The sequence below is a fragment of the Heteronotia binoei genome, chromosome 4 (assembly GCF_032191835.1).
Source record: "Heteronotia binoei isolate CCM8104 ecotype False Entrance Well chromosome 4, APGP_CSIRO_Hbin_v1, whole genome shotgun sequence".
Taxonomy (NCBI): Eukaryota; Metazoa; Chordata; class Lepidosauria; order Squamata; family Gekkonidae; genus Heteronotia; species Heteronotia binoei.
This window is the reverse complement of record NC_083226.1, coordinates 122953645-122973449: the sequence shown is the minus strand read 5'-3', so window position 1 is coordinate 122973449 and position 19805 is coordinate 122953645. Positions and strand designations below refer to the sequence as shown.

The following is a 19805-nucleotide window of genomic DNA, read 5'->3' as shown; positions in this document are numbered from 1 at the left end:
TACAAATGCAAGTTGATGGGTTATGAACTGGCAGAGAGTGACCAAGAGAGAGATCTTGGGGTCGTGGTAGATAACTCACCGAAAATGTCAAGACAGTGTGCGATTGCAATAAAAAAGGCCAACGCCATGCTGGGAATTATTAGGAAGGGAACTGAAAACAAATCAGCCAGTATCATAATGCCCCTGTATAAATCGATGGTGCAGTCTCATTTGGAGTACTGTGTGCAATTCTGATCACCGCACCTCAAAAAGGATATTATAGCATTAGAAAAAGTGCAGAAAAGGGCAACTAGAATGATTAAAGGTTTGGAATACTTTCCCTATGAAGAAAGGTTAAAACGCTTGGGGCTCTTTAGCTTGGAGAAACTTCGACTGTGGGGTGACATGATAGAGGTTTACAAGATTATGCATGGGATGGAGAAAATAGAGAAAGAAGTCCTTTTCTCTCTTTCTCACAATACAAGAACTCATGGGCATTCAGTGAAATTGCTGAGCAGTCAGGTTAGAATGGATAAAAAGAAGTACTTCTTCACCCAAAGGGTGATTAACATGTGGAATTCACTGCCACAGGAGGTGGTGGCGGCTACAAGCATAGCCAGCTTCAAGAGGGGATTGGATAAAAATATGGAGCAGAGGTTCATCAGTGGCTATTAGCCACTGTGTGTGTGTGTGTGTGTGTTTGTGTGTATATAGGCCACTCTGTGACACAGAGTGTTGGACTGGATGGGCCATTGGCCTGAACCAACATGGCTTCTTTTATGTTCTTATGTAAACCTCTCCCTGTTCCATGCCAACAGTCAGTGAGAAATGACCTCTAAACATGGGGGTTCCATGTAGTCATCGTGGCAGATAACCATTGGTGGATATTATACTCCATCAGTTTGACTTTGTCTAATGTCAGCTAAACTAATGGCTATGTCCATTGGCAGTTAACCTGGCAATTAATTACTGTTACAAAGTACTCTCTCTCGGCTTGACTTCGCAAATGAATATTTAAGAAGGGTGCAGTAGTCCACGTCTGCTGCAGGCTCGCTGGTGGCTGACAAGACCAATGTGGGACAGGCAGATCCGGCCACAGTGGCTGCAGGGAAAAGTCTGATTTGGGGTTGGTGCTGTAGCAGTGCGATTCTTCTTCAATCTCCTTTTGTCCTCAAGACCAGCTATGCGTGCGTTCTCAAAGGAAGAGACAGCCTGGTGGATGGTGTGCCTCCATGCTTTGCGATCTGAGGCTAGGTCAGACCACTGGTGATGGTTGATGCGACAGGTGCCAAGGGATTTCTTCAAGGAGTCCTTGTACCTCTTCTTTGGTGCCCCTCTATTTCGATGGCCGGTGGAAAGTTCGCCATACAGAGCAATCTTGGGAAGGCGGTGGTTTTCCATCCTAGAAATATGCCCTGCCCAGCGCAGCTGCGTCTTCAACAGCAGTGCCTCGATGCTTGTAACCTCCGCCCTCTTGAGGACTTCAGTGTTGGTCACAGTCACTCCAGTGGATGTTGAGGATGGTGCAAAGGCAGCGCTGATGAAAGCGCTCAAGGAGTCTCAGGTGATGACGGTATAAAACCCACGATTCGGAGCCGTAGATGAGGGTTGTCATCACAACCGCTTTCCATCTAAGACGGGCAAAGCAGTTGGCTCCCTTCCTAGAGCGCCAAGATCTGGCAACGGTGATTCATGCAACGGTCACCTCGAGACTGGATTACTGTAATGCTCTCTACATGGGGCTCCCTTTGTACTGAACCCAGAAGCTGCAGCTGGTGCAGAATGCGGCGGCTAGATTGCTGTTGGGGCTTCCCAAGTGGGAGCACATACAGCCTGGGCTGCGTGAGCTGCACTGGCTGCCAGTTGTATACCGGGTTGGTTACAAAGTGCTGGTTATTACCTTTAAAGCCCTATATGGTCGAGGACCTGTCTACCTTAGGGACCATCTCTCCCCATATGAACCCCAGAGAGCACTGAGGTCAGCCGGGAAAAACTTGTTGACTATTCCCGGACCGAGAGAGGTGAAGTTGCAAAGCACCCATAACCGGGCCTTCTCCTCTATAGCTCCGAGCCTATGGAATCAACTTCCAGAGGAAATGTGGGCTCTGCGGGACCTTGAACAGTTCCGCAGGGCCTGCAAGACCATCCTCTTCCGATTGGCTTTCGCTGAAGAAGAACGAAACTGTTAAGAAAAACTGCCATCATAAAAGCAAATATAGCACTAGCATTTTTATTAACTAATTTTTAAAACTTAATTTGAATTTTAACTAAACTGTTTAAATGTAATTTTATTTATTTCTGTATAATTAATGTTTGAATTGCTGTTAGCTGCCCTGAGCCTGCCCCGGCGGGGAGGGCGGGATACAAATAAAATTTTGTTGTTGTTGCTGTTTGTAAACATTGATCTTTGTGCCTTTTTTCAGATGCTTGTTGCTCCACACTCTTTTGTGCAGTCGGCCAAATGCACGGTTTGCCTTTGCCAGCCTGTTGTCAATCTCCTTGTCGATCTTGGCATCTGAGGAGATGATGCACCCCAGGTAGCTGAACTGCTGGACTGTCTTCAGAACTGATTCACCCACAGTGATGCAGGGAGGGTGATAATCTTCCTGGGGTGCAGGCTGGTGGAGAACTTCTGTCTTCTTCAGACTAAGTTCTAGGCCGAATAGCTTGGCAGCCTCTGCAGAGCAGGACATCATATGCTGCAGAGCTGATACCGAGTGGGAGACGAGTGCAGCATCATCAGCAAACAGTAGCTCTCGGATAAGTTTTTCCATTGTCTTGGAGTGAGCCTTTAGTCGCCTCAGGTTGAACAGGCTGCCATCAGTGCGATAGCGGATGTAGACACCATCATCATCATCTAGATCTACTGCGGCTCTTTGAAGCATCATGCTAAAGAAGATCGTAAAGAGAGTTGGCGCGAGAACGCAGCCTTGCTTTACACCTGTGCCTATTGGGAAGGGCTCCGAGAGGTCGTTGCAGTGTCTGACTTGGCCTCGCTGGTCTTCATGTAGCTGGATGATCATGCTGAGGAACCTTGGGGGATATCCTAAACGTTCCAAGATTTGCCACAGGCCTTTCCTGCTAACGGTATCGAAAGCTTTGGTAAGGTCGACAAAAGTCACATATAGACCCTTGTTCTGTTCCCTGCATTTCTCTTGGAGCTGCCTGAGAACAAATACCATGTCGGTGGTGCTCCTGTTAGCTCTGAAGCCGCACTGGCTCTCTGGGAGGAGTTCTTCTGCAATGGTGGGCACCAGTCTGTTCAGGAGTATTCTGGCAAGGATTTTGCCTGCGATGGAGAGCAGGGTTATCCCCCGGTAGTTGGAGCAGTCTGACTTTTCCCCTTTGTTTTTGTGTAGAGTGGTGATGATTGCATCACGAAAGTCCTGTGGTAGTTTGCCTTGTTCCCAGCAGGTGTCAAGTACTTTGTGAAGTGTGCTATGTAGTACTGTGCCCCCATGCTTCCAGATCTCTGGTGGGATTCCATCAACTCCCGCTGCCTTGCCACTTTTCAGTTGCTTGATGGCTTTAACAGTCTCTTCTAAGGTGGGGATCTCATCCAACTCTGTTTTCACTGGTTGAAGTGGGGTGAGGTGGATTGCTGAATCTTGAACTACGCGGTTGGCACTGAAGAGAACCTGAAAATACTCTGACCACCGGTTCAGTATGGATACCTTGTCTGTGAGGAGCACTTGGCCATCTGCACTACGCAAGGGACTCTGAGCCTGATATGATGGGCCATATACTGCCTTCAGGGCTTCGTAGAACCCTCTTAAATCACCAGTGTCTGCACACAGCTGGGTCCTCTCTGCAAGTTTGGTCCACCACTCGTTCTGAATGTCTCGAAGCTTGCTCTGGAGGTTGCTACATGCAGCGCGAAAGGTTGCTTTTTTCCCGGGATAGGGGGGCTGAGCAAGATGTGCTTGGTAGGCAGATCTCTTTTTCGAAAGTAATTCTTGGGTCTCTTGATTGTTCTCGTCAAACCAGTCCTTGTTCTTCCTTGTGGAGAACCCAAGGACTTCTTCAGAGATCAACAGGATGGTAGTTTTTAGGTGTTCGCAGAGTGCTTCTGGAGAAGGGTCTGTGGGGCAACTGGGGTCCTCAATTCTTGACTGGAGTTTTGCCTGGAAGGCAGCTTTAACTTCGGCTGACTGAAGGCTGCCAACCTGAAGCTTCCTCCGAGGGATACCTCCTCTCCTGGGTGTGGGTTTAAAGTGAAGACGGAGATTGCAGCGTACAAGACGATGATCCGTATGACATTCCGCACTGGGCATTACTCGGGTGTGTAAGACATCTCGAAGGTCTCTCTGGCGCACCAGAATGTAGTTGATAACGTGCCAGTGTTTGGACCGTGGGTGCATCCAGGTTGTCTTCAGGCTGTTCTTGTGCTGAAAGATAGTGTTGGTGATGGTGAGCTGGTGCTCCGTGCAGAATTCTAGCAGGAGGCACCCGTTATCATTGCAGTTGCCAATGCCGTGTTTGCCAAGTACTCCTTTCCAGGTTTCTGAGTCTTTACCTACCCTGGCATTGAAGTCGCCAAGGATGATCATCTTGTCCTCTGTAGGGGTCTTCCGTACGAAGTTGCGTAGATCAGCATAGAACTTGTTCTTTTCTGCAGGATCTGCTTGAAGGGTTGGGGCATACACACTGAAGAGTGTTGCATGCTGCTTGTTTTGAAGTGGGAGGCGCATGGACATGATGCGATCTGAGTGACCTGTTGGCAGGTTTTCGAATTTGGAGGCAATGGAGTTCCTGACCATGAAGCCAACGCCAGAAAGGCGGCTCTCAGCCTTTGACTTACCCAACCAGTAGAGGGTATAGCCAGCACCATGTTCTTGAAGACTACCTTCCTCAGGGGAATGGACCTCACTGAGAGCTGCTATGTCGATATTCAACCTGAGAAGTTCGTGGGCAACTAGAGCAGAGCGTCGTTCAGGGCGACCACTGTCTACTGTGTCAAGCATGGTTCTGATGTTCCAACACGCAAGCTTTAGTCTTTGCACACTTTGTGAGGCAGGTGCATGCCTTTTCTTTGTTGTTATTTTTTGACCGCAAGTAAGGATGCCCGTTGACCGCGGCTAGCCAACTGGGGTGGAGGAGACGAGCTTTGTTTAGGCCACCTTTTCTAGGCCCCTCTCCGTGTGGAGCAAGCAGTGCTGTCCCTAGATAAGGCTGCTTGGTCGTTCAGGGTGCTGCCGAAAAATGCTTTCGTCTCCGGGTCAGCATCAGGCGACCAATACCCTGAACCACCTACATGCAGGATCGGGACTGTGGCTTCCAGTGGCATCTTCCACCTGCCGTTTCACCCCTTGCCCATCACTGCAGGACTTGGTGTGTTGTGGTTTGCGGATGTGGATATGCCCTTCAGGCCTGCGCAGAGGAATTTTTAGGTGAAGCACAGTGTGCGCAGTACTGGCTCCACCCTTTCACCTTGGGGTCATCTGCCATGGCCCAGTAAGCCGGGACGCCGGCAGCGAGTCCTCCAGGTGGTAGGTGTTACATTAATGAGCTCTATCTGCCCGGGTTTGATGTTACAGTTTTCCTTCTCTTGGCTGGCGAGGTTGGTGAGGCTAGCCTGCCCATCTGGTTATACCGTTGGACATTCGGTCGCACCATGACATGGCAAACTCTGTGAGAAACGGGGGGGACCAGCGGGAAGGTGTTGCCACGGTTGCAGTAATGCAGGAGAGGCCATTGCAGTGACCATCTGCCAGGCATAGCCGGACAGTGACCACGCGGCGTTCACTAGTGTACAAAGTACAGAGCAATCGGAGAAAGACCTGCTCAATTCAGTTTTATTTAATGGGCTTATTTCCTGAAAAGTGTTGTTAGGATTGCAGCCGTACTGTTCCTTTGTGATATCCTGAATCCAGGACTTGTTTTTGTAGCAGGAACTCCTTTGCATATTAGGCCACACATTCCTGATGTAGCCAATCCTCCAAGAGTTTATAGGGCTGTTATTATAGGGCTCTTGGAGGATTGGCTACTTTGGGGGTGTGGCCTAAAATGCAAAGGAGTTCCTGCCTTTCAGCATTATTGGATGGCTATGAGCTCTATGAGAAAGAGAGAAAATATTCTGTATCTTCTTTTCCTACCACATAACTTTATAAATGTTCATCATTCTCTTATCTTTCTTTTTAACAAAAAAAAGCCCAAAGTCCATATGGAAGATGCTCCAACCCTTCATTCATTTTGGTTATCCAGATTTCTTAACCAACTCAGTACATAGTACTCAAAACATGACCACATAATCATCAATATATCTAATTCACACCATGGCCAAATCAGCAGATTCTTAAATCCAGAGATTGGAAGTCGTAACAGACAAGACAGATTTCAAACCTGAAAAAAGCCCCAGGTTTGCAGGAAAACATGGGGGGGGGGGGGGAATTTGATAGAACTCAAGGACATTTAAATGTGGGGACCAGAGTCATGAACAGACAAGGGAGATTTTCTTATAAGCCTGAAAAAGACTCAGGTTTGCAGAAAAATCTGGAAACTGTCCCCCGTAATACAAACTATGTCTGTAGCTTTAAGAAGCAAATGCCCAGAGTAGCTGTTGCTAAGCTACCACAAAAGTAGTGCCAGACTGCTAGGCTTGGTTCCTGTTGTGGGAGGGAGCAAGACCCTTTCCAGGGAAGATTCATTAGGGCGAGGCCTAGTAGCAACCCTGGGTGACCTGATACCATGTGATTTGCATGATTCACCCAGGCCTAGCTGCTTGCTACTGTTTAACAACACCATTTCACAAAAGCCAGTGCACTAGGATCTAGGAGACCCAGATTTGAATCCTCATTCTGAAGAGCTGGTTTGCAGAGATCATTAAAAATGTATCTGAATATTGTATTACGGGTCTGAAAAAAGATTACCAGAAAATTAAAGTAGTAGTTTTCTACAAAAAAGGGGGTCATTTAGTGTTCAGACGGATCCTGAATGGGGAAGAAATCTAACAAGTGAAGAAGTTTTCATATTTGGGTATCGTTTTTGCATCTAATCTGAAATGGAGACCACATTAGTTATGATAAGGAGAAAATCAAAAGCTTGTGCATATTAAACTTTTTTCTGAAATGTAGGTGAAAACTATGTTCTAGGTGGTTCTGTTCAAGTTTTTAACCTAAAAGTCATTCCTGTTATCCTTTACGGAGTAGCCATGAGGATTGTCTCAGTAAATGAAAACATTAAGCATCTCCTGTATTTTCTGTGAAAATTATTAAACATTCCTCACTGTGTGGCTGGTGTAGCTCTCCATTCAGAACTGGGCCAACTTTCCCTTGAGACAAAGGCTTAGTTACAAGCATTTATACTGTCCATCAAGTCATACTTGAGCATCAAAGTCTACCTGGCACTATTGAAATAAGACTCTTATAGGTCAATGTGGTTTAAGACTGTTTTTGAGAAACTGATGGCCCTTATCGTTAACCTGGACACTATCCAGGGCACCAAAGCAAATGCACTTTGGTGAGAAATTGTGTAAAATCAATTGATCACCAAAGCTCTGCTTTTAGAGCATGCCACACCTGTTCATTCCTTTTTTTTTTGTGTGTATTCTGCCTCAAAAATCTATTCCCTCCTACACCTATCTGTTGTATTCCCAAAGCCTGCTAAGGGCATTCATTCTGGATAAACTAAATGCTCATTCCTTGGCAGGTATGAGGGGTAGGTTCCTGCATTTCTTATGCATCTGCCCCGTACCTTAGTTAAGATTGAGATGAAAGTACATGTTCTTTTGGAGTGTCCTTTGTAAGCTAATCTCAGGAGGTGTTATATTTCACTGTGTCTGCAAGCTCATTCTGACATATATTCCAATGACCTAGTTACCTTTTTATTTTCTGACAGGGATTCAAAAAGAACTCTAACAGTTGCAGAAAAAATCTCCTTTTGTCTATTGGGTGATAAGTGATTAACAACAGCTATTCATTGTTCAAGATCAATGTATCATAGAGCTTTTGTTGGAGAAAAGGAAAGGAATCCTCATTCTGTTGTGGAATCTCACTGGATGACCTTGGGCATTCTTAGCCTAACATACTGAGTGGGTTATTGTGAGGAAAAAATGGATGAGTGGGGAATAAGAAAAAAGATGCTTCAAGTCCCCATTGTGGAAAAAGGTGGGGTAAAAGCAAAGTAAATAATAAATATCACGGAAGGTGGGGGCAGATAAAATACTTTGATTAGTTGGTGGAAAGGAAAGAAGGAAGCGGAGAAAGGGGCTGTCAGGAGGAGGGGGGGAATGAAATAGTATGGAGAAGGTGGATCCATGGGAAAATGAGATGACACCCTCAAGGTCTTGGGTTGCCTACCACACACCTGGTCCATAGTTTTCCAGTTAGAGGCTGCCATGGAGACGGAAGGAAGGAAAGCCAAAGACATGAGAAAAAATAAAAGTAAGTTGGCTGATGGATGGGAAGGAGAGAAAGAAGCAGAAAATGAAGAGAAGCTGTGGGGGCTTTCTAGGAAGGGAAAGAGGAAACAGTGGGGGAGGGGGAAAGGAGATGCCCCCCCACAAGTCATTTTTGGTTCCCTGGGGAGGGACTGGTATAGTACAACACAGCAACATCACTTCCAGATGTTCCAGGAATTTCCCTGATCTCTGTGGGTTTTACTTGTAGAGCCCCTTGCCCATCATTTGTGGAAACCTGAAAAAATGTCATGTCGAATGTGTGCCCTTGTAACTTGTACCCATGGACTTAGGCTGGGAACAAACAATAGTTTTTCAGTGAGGTGAAAGGGGTATGAGAGGGTTAATTCTGCATCATGTATACAAATATGTCTTTCATTCCACTGTTGCCTCAGGTCAAACAAGTTCCACAGGTTTTTGAAACAATGCAAAAACAGCTAAACCTGTTTACTTGAGAAAATGAGATGAATGTGCGTACTGCAGGCAGCAATTCTTTGCTGTCCTCTTTTCATTTAAAAAGTAAAACAGACTGCTTCACAATCTTCAAGATGCATGTTTCATATTGCATTGCAAATTTCATTTGCTGTTGTAGAAATTTGGATTTTTTTTTTAAAGGGAAGAAATTTAAATATCCTATCCTACACTTCCCACAAGAACAAAGCTTTATATTATGGAAAATGTACTGAAACATTCAGAGGCAGCACCTCAGTGATTGTTGTGAGCATGTTAATCTGGAAATGTAAATGTTCAGCTGCCTCAAAGTACTGAGAACTCCTTGATTTGACAATGAAACTGCAATGGAAATCCATGTAGTCAACTCAGAGAAGAATCTTGCATGTCACTCTCCTTGGGAGCTTTATTCATCCCAAGGAGCACACCAGCCTCTTCCTGCCTCAGAGGCAGCTGAGGATAGAGAACATGCATGGAAATTCTTTGGAGGTGCCTAATTTTGCATATGCATGGATCTCTATAATACCAACTTGACCATTGTCCTTAGCTGGCCTCTCTATACTGAAAGTATCTGCGGTTTTGGACTAACATTCTTCCTGTGTCTGACATCCTGCTTCCTTCCTTTATGCCCCTACTGCATCATCATGTGAGAAAAGTCAAAATTTCACAAAGGATCTCATTGTCTTGCTGTTTCTTCCCAGATTGATTTACCAGACTTCCAAGGCATCTTCCCCTCTTAACTTAGCCAGCTGTGAAGATTCAAGCTTCTAACTAGGAAGTCAACAAAACATGCATAAAAGAAACAGCTGAAATTAGACCTTAAATAGTTTCCATGGGATGATGATTATGTAAGTCTGTCCCACTTGGATATTAAAATGTCCCACTTTAACTGGTTGGTGCACAAGTTTGTTTTTTTTTAATAAAAAAATCTCATAACACAAACATTCTGTGAAAGAAACAGAGTACTATAATAGAATTGTGTTCCATACCTCTTTAGGAATGTATTCTTCCTGTATGTAGCAAATGTTATCTTTCAAGAAGAAAGGCTTAGTATAGTTTGCTACATGTGGGGAGATCTGTAGATGGGGCAGAATTCAAATTAAGGCAGCCACTGCCTGCTGTTTGCAGTGTACAGACTGCCGGACTAACTTATTTTGTATAATGCATGCAATAAATCTCAGCTGAAATTATAACAAACATAATGTACTCTTAGGACCTCACACTTTACCTCTTCTTGGGTGATTAGTAAGAATGAGAGAAAGAGCAGAGGTCTGTACTACAGATGTTAAACATGTTCAGGCAGTCAAGTGATACAGCAGGCGTGGCCAATGGTAGCTCTCCAGATGTTTTTTGCCTACAACTCCCATCAACCCCAGCCAGCTGGGGCTGATGGGAGTTGTAGGCAAAAAATATCTGGAGAGCTACTGTTGGCCACCCCATGATACAGCATAGGTTGGCAAAAAAATTCCCCATGAACTGTTATGGAAATAATAATACTAGTCACATTTTAAAGCGATTGAAGCATTGTCAACCCCCTTAGGGAACATAATTATTTGTTTTTGTCTCTTGTTTTGATTCATTATCTGTTAGGTAACTAAACATAGTCTGAGAACATGGATACCTGGCCAGCCAATCAAAATGTGTCATTCTTCAGAGTTTGTTCAACCATTGGTTGCGTTCAGAGTGCACAAACATTGTTTGCTTTCATGCAGCTTCTTGCTTCCCTGTCTTCCATTCCTTTGTGCAACATTTGATTGAAAACTTCCCGTACTTGGGAACCTTTTGTTTCCTGTCAAGTCCCAGTGCAAGCACATTGGGAAATTTGATTGTGTTTTCACCCCATAAACCAGGATTCTAAACCATCTCAGTTTAAAATCCTGATGTGGGAAAAGGAAACAATCCAGGCAACCATATTAGGTTATCATGGGAAACTGGAGCTTGAAGGAAGGCTTTCTCAATACAGGAAGCTATTGTGCTCTGCACATGAGGGGGGTGCACATATGCATGCTAGGCAAGCTGTTATTTGTGCCTGTCATGGACAAATAGAGGCTTGTTGAAACATCTGAATGTAGCCATTTTGTTTGGACATTTAAGTCAGATTTATTTTAACAGAAAATGAGTTTTACTTAAGGTTATCTCCCACTGGTAATGCATGTGGCCCCCTACCACTTCAGGGGGCAGTTAGAAAAGAAACCCATCAGTGGTACATGTGTCATAATGTCACTTTGAGGGGAAACCCAGAAGGGACAGTGGGTGGCTCTACGAATTGCCAGAAATGATATGGTAGAACCAAATAATTTCCTGTGGTTTCTAGAACTACTTGCCTTCATTTACGGCTGTTTTTCCAACAAGTGTTGTTACGGCGCCATGTGCCCTCCCATATGACAGTCCCCTGGGTCCTGCCAGTTGCTAGCCTGGCAACCCTCATTTCACTTAAGTCTTTGTTGTCTTCACATTGGGTACCTCAGCTAAATGCTACTAATCTGAATTTTGATGAAGTCTGCAGTGCTAAATGAAACATTACTTTGCACTGTTTTTAAAAAGCAAACTCCTTTACACTAGTCATTTGATAACAGTGTGTTTTATCAGTATGTATATTTGTAGGAGAAGATCCAGTCAGAGCTGAACATTTTTAGGGTCCATTAATTCTCCCACTGAAATCAGAAGTAGTCTCATAAAAATCACAGTACAGTTCCATTTCTGTCCTGCCAGCCTAGCTATAAATAGCGTATTTCAAAAACTTTTATCCATATTTTACAACAGATCTTTAATCCTATGCAGAAGAAGGGAGGGGGAGTCATGTAATCTATCAGGGAAGAAGCAAAGCCAATATTTACAATATTACAGAGAAATTAAAACAAATTTTTAATTACTCTCTATTGACTTTTTAAGGGGGTGAAATGTAAATACCACAGGCAGTAGGAAAGTGGGCACAGTATGAAAGAAGAAATTTGACATTGGAAATGTCTGGGGCTGTACATTAGGTTCTTGATTTGTTTTTCTTTTCAGGGTAATCCAATTTCAGTTGGGAGCAGGGGATCCCCTTGTTTGGAGGCCCTTCCTTCCCTGGGGGTGGGTGGGTTGAAAATCTACTGGGCACTCAATTATACCCTGTGAAGACTTGTCCCCATAACATATTTTGGAGAATTGATCTCTTGGTATCTGGGGCTCTGGGGGAGCTGTTTTTATTAAGGTAGAGGCATCAAATTTTCAGCACAGCATCTGGTGCCTCCCCTCCAAAAAATCCCCACGTTTCAAAAAGCCTGGACCTTATTTCCAATGGAGAGAAGGCATTTAAAAGGTGCAAGGTAAATGTGATGGCCAGAACTCCCTTCAGAGTTCAGTCATGCTTGTCACAACCTAGCTCCACTCCCAAGTCTACTGGTTCCACCCCCAAAGTCCCCAGATATGTCCTGAATCGGACCTGGCAACCTAATCCTTACAATAGCCTGTGTAAGGTTAGGACATTATCATCCCCACACTGGGGGTCCTGAGAGAGACTGGCTTGCCTACAGCCACCTAATAGGTTTATGACTTAAGTGAAATTTGAACTGGTGTCCTTCCAGATCACAGCTGATTCACTGTGTCTCTTGATCTTTAACTGAGAATGTGTGTAAATGTTGTCCAAGAAATGTTGTGGAAAAGAAGAAAAAGTTGCTTTCAGTGGGGGTAATCAGGAATGTTTCAGTGGCTGAATCCTCTGCCACATCCCACCCACATAGGGTTGCCACCCTCCAGGTGGCACCTGGAGATTCCTCAATATTATAGTTGATCTCCAGATAATCAAGATCAGTTCACCTGGCTGCTTTGGAGGGTCGGCATGATGGCATTAGACCCCACCATGGTCTCTCCCCTCCCCAGGCTGCACCTCCCCCCCAAATCTCCAGATACTTCCCAATCCAGAGTTGGCAACCGTTGTTGGCCTGGTCCCTGGTTATCAGGATGGTAGTGCATGCATCACCACTTCCTTATCCTTCTCTCACTGTAATTATCTTTTCTTATTTTAGGGTAGCCTTTGGCTATCAGTATATACATGTATGTTTTATACAGTTTGATTCTTACTGGAAACTTTAATTTAAAAAATAATTACTAAATATATATATATGTTTCTGTGTGTTTCATAAGGGCTGCCAGGTTCTTAGAAACTTTATTTATTTATTTTGTGAATTTATAGTCCACCCTTTCCCAAGATGGGCTCAGGGCGGATTACAATATAATAAAACAGTTAAAATCTCACAATAAAACAGTTTGGTGTAGTGATTAAGTGTGCGGACTCTTATCTGGGAGAACCGGGTTTGATTCCCCACTCCTCCACTTGCACCTGCTGGAATGGCCTTGGGTCAGCCATAGCTCTGGCAGAGGTTGTCCTTGAAAGGGCAGCTGCTGTGAGAGTTCTCTCAGCCCCACCCACCTCACAGGGTGTCTGTTGTGGGGGAGGAAGGTAAAGGAGATTGCGAGCTGCTCTGAGATTCGGAGTGGGGGGCGGGATATAAATCCAATATCTTCATCTTCTTATTCTTAAAATTAAACAGTTGAAGCCATTAAATAAAAATGAAATAAGGCAGCATCAGTGGTATAAACATCACTCACAGATTGAGAGACAGGAATCATAGGCGTCTTGGATGTCAATTATCAACAGTGTTGGCCTGGTCCCTGGTTATCAGGATGGTAGTCAGTGCAGGGAGGCCAATTAAATGGTGTGAGGACGCCTGCCTGGCTCAGCCAAAAGCCTGGTGGAACAGCTCCAGATGTTGGTTGGCCAATTGTAGTGGCCTCTGGGGCTCGTATGGGGAGAGACGGTCCCACAGGTATGTTCTGTTGCTTTAATAGTTTCATTAAAATACTTGAAGTTCAAGGAAGAGCACTTCATACAGAAGGGGATGGGGATGCCAAGCAGAAGTTCCATTGTAATTCCAGGCAATAAATACAAAAGGGTGAGGATGGGTGTGATCAGCATGTGATCTGTTTTCAGAAACCAGGGCACGCAGCAAGCAACAGTGCAGGCATGTCTGGCATGGAGAAGGGATCTTGGCTATAGGAAATGTGCACAATAGAAAACAAGAAGTTGACTTGTGGGCTTACTAGGAAGTCAGAATTAGCAGATGAATTGAAGGAACTAAAGATGAGAAACAGACTTGATTGGTTTGTTTGAATGGCAGTTAGTATAAAATAATTTGATTGGCCTGTTTGAAGGTGGTGAAGGCAGTCCTTTGCCTAGATTATAGCTCTAAGCACTTGAATGTATCAGAATATCAGTATATCTAATTCTCAACATGGCCCCATCTGTGGCTACTTAAATCCAGAGACTGGAACTATGGACAGACAAAAGATATCTTTACAGGTTTGGAGGGGAAAAAATCTGAAATCTTAAAAAAAAATTACAGAAACAACAGCTGTAGCTTTAAGAAATGATTAGTTTTACAATGTATCACCAGAATTCGAGATTTAGTTTAAATCAGTAAAAGTCAGGGCCAGGGCCCATTCCAGGGCTGCCTTGGTATCATCAGAGCTAGGCCCACCAGCAACCATCAGGTGGCTTGCAACAATCCAACTTGCATTACTTGCCGAGGCCCAGCTGCTTGCTACTATTCAGCACTAGCTACCCCATGAAAGCCAGTTCGTGTAGTGGTTAGAGATTCAGATTATGATCTGGGAGACTAAGGTTCATATCCCCATTTTTCCATGAAAGATCACTGGATGCCTTTAGGCCAATCACACATACTCAGCCAAACTTACTTCATGAGGTTGTTGTAAAGACAAAACAGAGGCAAAAAAGGACAGAACTGAAAATGAAGTAAATAATCAGAAATATAGCTGAAGATGAGGGGCAGGTAAAAGGTAGGTTGATCAGTGGGTGGATAGGAGAGAAGGAAGCAAGGAAAGTTGATGAGGCTGCCAGGAGGAGAGAAAAAGGAAACAGTGTGCCCCCTGAAGGGCCTTGCAAGTTTACCACTGTGAAACTGGGCAGGGCATGGCATGGCTAGCACTCCACAGCATTATGCAGCAGCCCGCAACCCAGTGACTGGCACCAGGCTGATATGGGGAGGAAATCAAGAGAACTGAAGATGGGGGCAGATAAAGGTAGCATGGCTGATGGGTGGGAAGGAGAGAAGGAAGCAGGAAAGGGGAGGGAAGCTATGGGGCACTCAGGGATTCAGGGAAAGAAGACATAGTAGGAGAGGGGGAAATGAGAAGACCCCACAAGCCTTTGTAGACTCCCTGATTGTACAGTGTAAGAGCCATAATAATACATTGGCTATAGGGTTGCCAGACCTCAGGTGGGAGTGGGGGATCCCCCAATTTTATGAGCTCCTGCCCCATCCCCAAAAGCCACAACCCAGTGTGACACCCCCAGTGTGATGACATCAGGTGGAAATGACCTCATCATTCTGGGGACATAGCACAACAATACACTGGTATTGCCATGCAATGTGCCCAGTGTGATGGCATCACTTCCACATGACATCATCACATTGGGGATGTCTCCCCACTCCTGGAAAGCTCCCTCCCATGCCCACCTGGCAAGAGCCTGAGACTTGGCAACCCTAACTGGCTGTTCTGGGTAGGATTTTATTTATAGAACAATTTTAAAGGTTTGACTACTGTAGCTCCTTCCTTGATAAGCCAGCCATTGTTGTGACACACCCTGCCTCAGATGCCTCATCCCAACTTCATTCTTGCCTAAAGATTTCTATAAAACCTTGAAGAGTATTCAACGTCTGGCAAATGTGGTCAAACCAAACTGCCAACCAGAATGTTAGAGAGTGGTGGTGCCAATAAAATAAAACCACAGGCTGCAGATTCAGCAGGAGCTTATGGGAGCGCAGGTCCTGAACCTTTTTGATGGTTCCCCCTCTTCCTCCCCACCTACCTTGAATAGTAGGTGCAGCTGCATAACAATCCCTGGATTAGGAGAGTGGGCAGCCAGCCACCCACCAGGGGCTTCGCCACACGCCCAAACAGCCCTCATTAATCCCTAGAGAAGTCCAGGAAAGCCCCAGGTGAGCAAGGCCTGCTTGGACTGGGATGGATCTCTAGCCAGCCCAAGCAGGCCTCACTTGCCCAGGGCTCTCCTTTCTTGCATCGGGTTGCTTTTTGTATCGGGGGCAGCATATGCTAATGAGTTATGCTAATGAGCTGCACCAACTATTTTTTTACAGAATGACCCCTGTAGAGCCACATTGGTTTAGGCAACAGTGTAAAAATGATATTTCTAATATAGATAGTAAAAAAAAAAGGGTAAAGGTAGTCTCCTGTGCAAGCACCAGTCATTTCTGACTCTGGTGTGACATCGCATCATGACGTCTTCACAGTAGACTTTTTATAGGGTGGTCTGCCATTGCCTTCCCCAAGTCATCTACACTTTCTCCAGAAGGATGGAAGGCTGAGTCAACCTTGAGCTGACTACCTGAACCCAGCTTCTGTTGGGATCGAACTCAGGTCGTGAGCAGAGCTTAGGACTGCAGTATTGCAGCTTTACCACTCTGCGCCACAGGCTGCTAATACAGATAGTTAATATTAAATTATAATATCCATTGTATGATCCAGCCAAAGTTAATCATTGTGAAGTACCATTAGCTTAAATAGGATTTTGCTCATATGCTGAATTCTCCCACTGCAACCAATTTGACACAATTATACTTAAACTGGGCTGGTTTAAGTTACATATTTCCGTTAAACATGAGTTGATCTAACATCATCCTATAATTCCTATTTAGTGTACAAGACTGAGAATATAAAATTATAATCTGACCTGCCATTACACACACACGAGACACCTCACAACTGCCCAGGAAATTTTTATTTGCTCTTTTTTTCAGGCTCTTGTTTGTTCAAAATATGCTGGATTGCCAGGACCAAATGTCAGTGAGGTGTACTCAGCCAACTATTGAACAATGAAAATTGGCTGAGTTTCTGCACGGTATTCATAGGTTAGGCACTCTATACTGAAGCTATTGTTAATAACAAAGCTGCAGTACAATAAAGCAGGGACCATACTTTCAAATGAATGGACCAACACAGGAAGCTCTGCACACCTCCAGCATCTTTTAATTATACCATTCACCACTCAAGACCTAAATGTAACATTTTAGTACAATGCAACAATTTATTTTTAAAAAATAAACTATTTGCCAGTAATTTAAGGAATATGTGAACACTATTACACACCTGTCTGCATTAGATCCTGATAGATGTATTTAGTTGCTTATGGTTGTCTATCATGCAGTGGGCAGTTCTGGTTGCTTGCAGCAGCTCAAGCCTGTTTGCCAAGTTACCTTCTGTGCATAGTGTACATTCAGCCCTTCACTGCTCAATACCACCTGACCTTGCTCTGTCACTAATGGTTTAATGAAAAATGAACAAAACTTGGAGATTATTTAAAAATGAACATTGCATATTTTTCTCCCATTGAGTGCTCACTTGTGTCTTTCTGATCAGTATTAAAGACTGCCAATATGCCTAGATCTGCACCACTTGGTATATCTTTTTGCACATTTTTGCACATTTCTATGGGAGTCATAATTTTCCACCACTGCCACCCTTCATCATAAAAACTCCCCCTCATAAAGGATATTTTAAAAATATAAATACTATTTGCAAGTGGAGCACACACAAAGACAAGATATTTTAAAAAGTAAGTGCCCTAATCAAATATAAATTCTGCCACATGACCATGGTCTCCTAGAGGTATTTTCTTCTGTTTGGTGCTAAAGTCAGACAATGAACAGGAAGGGCAAGATCAGGGTCAGTGCTATCCAAAACAATGTTTGCATGCCAAACATGTTTGCCAATATGCCTATCCAAGAGAGCATCCAGCTTCCCTAAAATGTCTCATTGAAAAATGCCTTGAGAGCAGTTACATCTATAGCACATAGCATATAAGGAATTCTTTACACTGAATTGACCCATCAGTCTATCCGGCTCATGATCAGATTACCAAAGCCTTGAAATACGCAGATCTTTCTCCACTTTGCTCCCCAGGAGTTTAACTGGTGATGCTAGGACTTGTGTAAGCCACTGAACTAGTATGCCTTAATTCAAAATTGTGTCAGATTTTAGTTTCTTATTTCTTTTTTCCCCGTTGTGCCTAGGTTTAATAATTTCTATATACCCCACCCCCCAAAAAAGCTTTTATGAAAAGACAGATCACATTTTTCAATATTGTTTTGCTCTGTAAGTTCAATTATTTTAAAAAGAAGCTTTTACACACTAGTGCATCATAATTGCTTTCAATGTGTTGCATTAATTTCTTATTTCACAGGACAATAGCTTAAGTTCATTAAAGGCATAATTGTTACGATAAAACAGTCACATTTAAAGACAAAAATGCAAGAAAAATGTTTGCATGCTAACTAAAAGTATGAAATAATTCACTAATAGCTGTTCTTTGATGGAAAGTACACATTCTTTGGAAATATCTCTGGCTTTGTTCTCATTGAAGTGAAAGGGAGCAAGGCAAATATAAATACTCTTTATTTTGCATTACACCCATTCATTTCAGTGGGGCAGGACTGACCCAGTGGGTTATGCCACAAAGGAAGAGCCTAGCCATGATGCTCCTGCACTTGCAAGAACCTCTTTCCAATTAGGTTGCCACTCATACATGTGGTTTCATTGTGGCACAGATATTGTACAAATTGTCTTTGTGAAGGCAGATGGTTTTCACCTTTTTCTTTACCCAGCCCTCCTCAATGCCACCCTCCATGTTGCCCATGAAAATCCCCTGAAGTCCCAGAATCAGGTTTTCAGGACTCAGTGCAGATTGCCTTGGAAGGGAAAAGTTAAGAAAGCTGCCACCACAAGTACAGAATCCCTCTGAGTGGTAGCCTCTTTGGGAACTTGTATGATGAGTATGTGGGTTATAATAAATGAATAGTATTCTACTGTTAACAATAATACTCATACACTAAAAAGATTTTCCATAAAGCAATGGAAGGCAAGCAAAGATGGAAATTTCAAAAAACTTAATATTTCACCTGTACTGAAGATTACGTTAGCGCATTAGATAGGAGTGGCAGTTATCATAGAAGCTGTTCTTCTCTTCTTGTAATCTTCTTACTTGAATGTTAACCATTTCCCCCTCCAAAGTGCAAAACTTCATAAACTGGATAGTTCTGGTATCACTCTGGTTGTTACAAGATTGCCAGGAATTCTCCTTACAATATTTGTCCCATTATCTGTTAATCAGTATTGTATATCAAAAACATAACACAACAAAGTGGTAAGGTCAGTACACAGTTGGTATTGTAACTGAAAAATAAATTTGCTTCATTTTAAAGGAAAGTAAAATTCACAGTATATATAAACATAGTTTTTTAAAAAATAATAAAAGTAATAAGAAAAATACAAAATACCTTAGGGCAAATGCCATAAGCAAATTGGTTATAAGATAGGGTCCTCAAAATTTTCAGGATGGCAAGAGTTTCTTCTATATAGGCTATTTTAAAAAATTTCAAAATTGTGTCAGTCATATATTATCTGTGTTCCAGCTGCTCCAGGTAAACATATAATTTACCTGGGCATCAGGAAGAGCGACTCAATAGGCAGAAAGATAAATGAACTTGCCAGAATAACAGAGCAAACCTAAAGACAGAGTCCAGTGGTTAGCTGTATTGGTTTGAAGCAGCAGAACAAAGTTTGAATTCAGTGACACCTTAAAGATCAACAAAGTTTTATTCAAGATATAAGCTTTTGCGTGCAAGCACATTTCTTCAGATACATCGAAATGGAAGTTTCCAGTCCATACATATAAGTAGAGGATGAGCAGCAAATTAGCATACAACATAATGAAGGATCATACAGATGTAATAAGTTTAGTTAATATGGTTACCATTTGTTTGAGGTAATTATAGGGAAAACATAGTGATTGATGAGCAGATGCATCCTTAATTGTGGAAAAATTCTAAGTATGATTGGCCAGTTTAGGATGGTTCTGTTTGATGCCTTGTTACAAAAAATACTCTCTTATTGGCAAAAATTC

General features: G+C 43.4%; 1 protein-coding gene across 3 annotated transcripts in view; it reads left to right on the top strand.

The window, feature by feature from the left end:
• ADGRV1 (adhesion G protein-coupled receptor V1) overlaps window positions 1-19805 on the top strand; it is a 556327-nt gene that overhangs the window by 506047 nt on the left and 30475 nt on the right. The gene's annotated exons all lie outside the window — the stretch shown is intronic.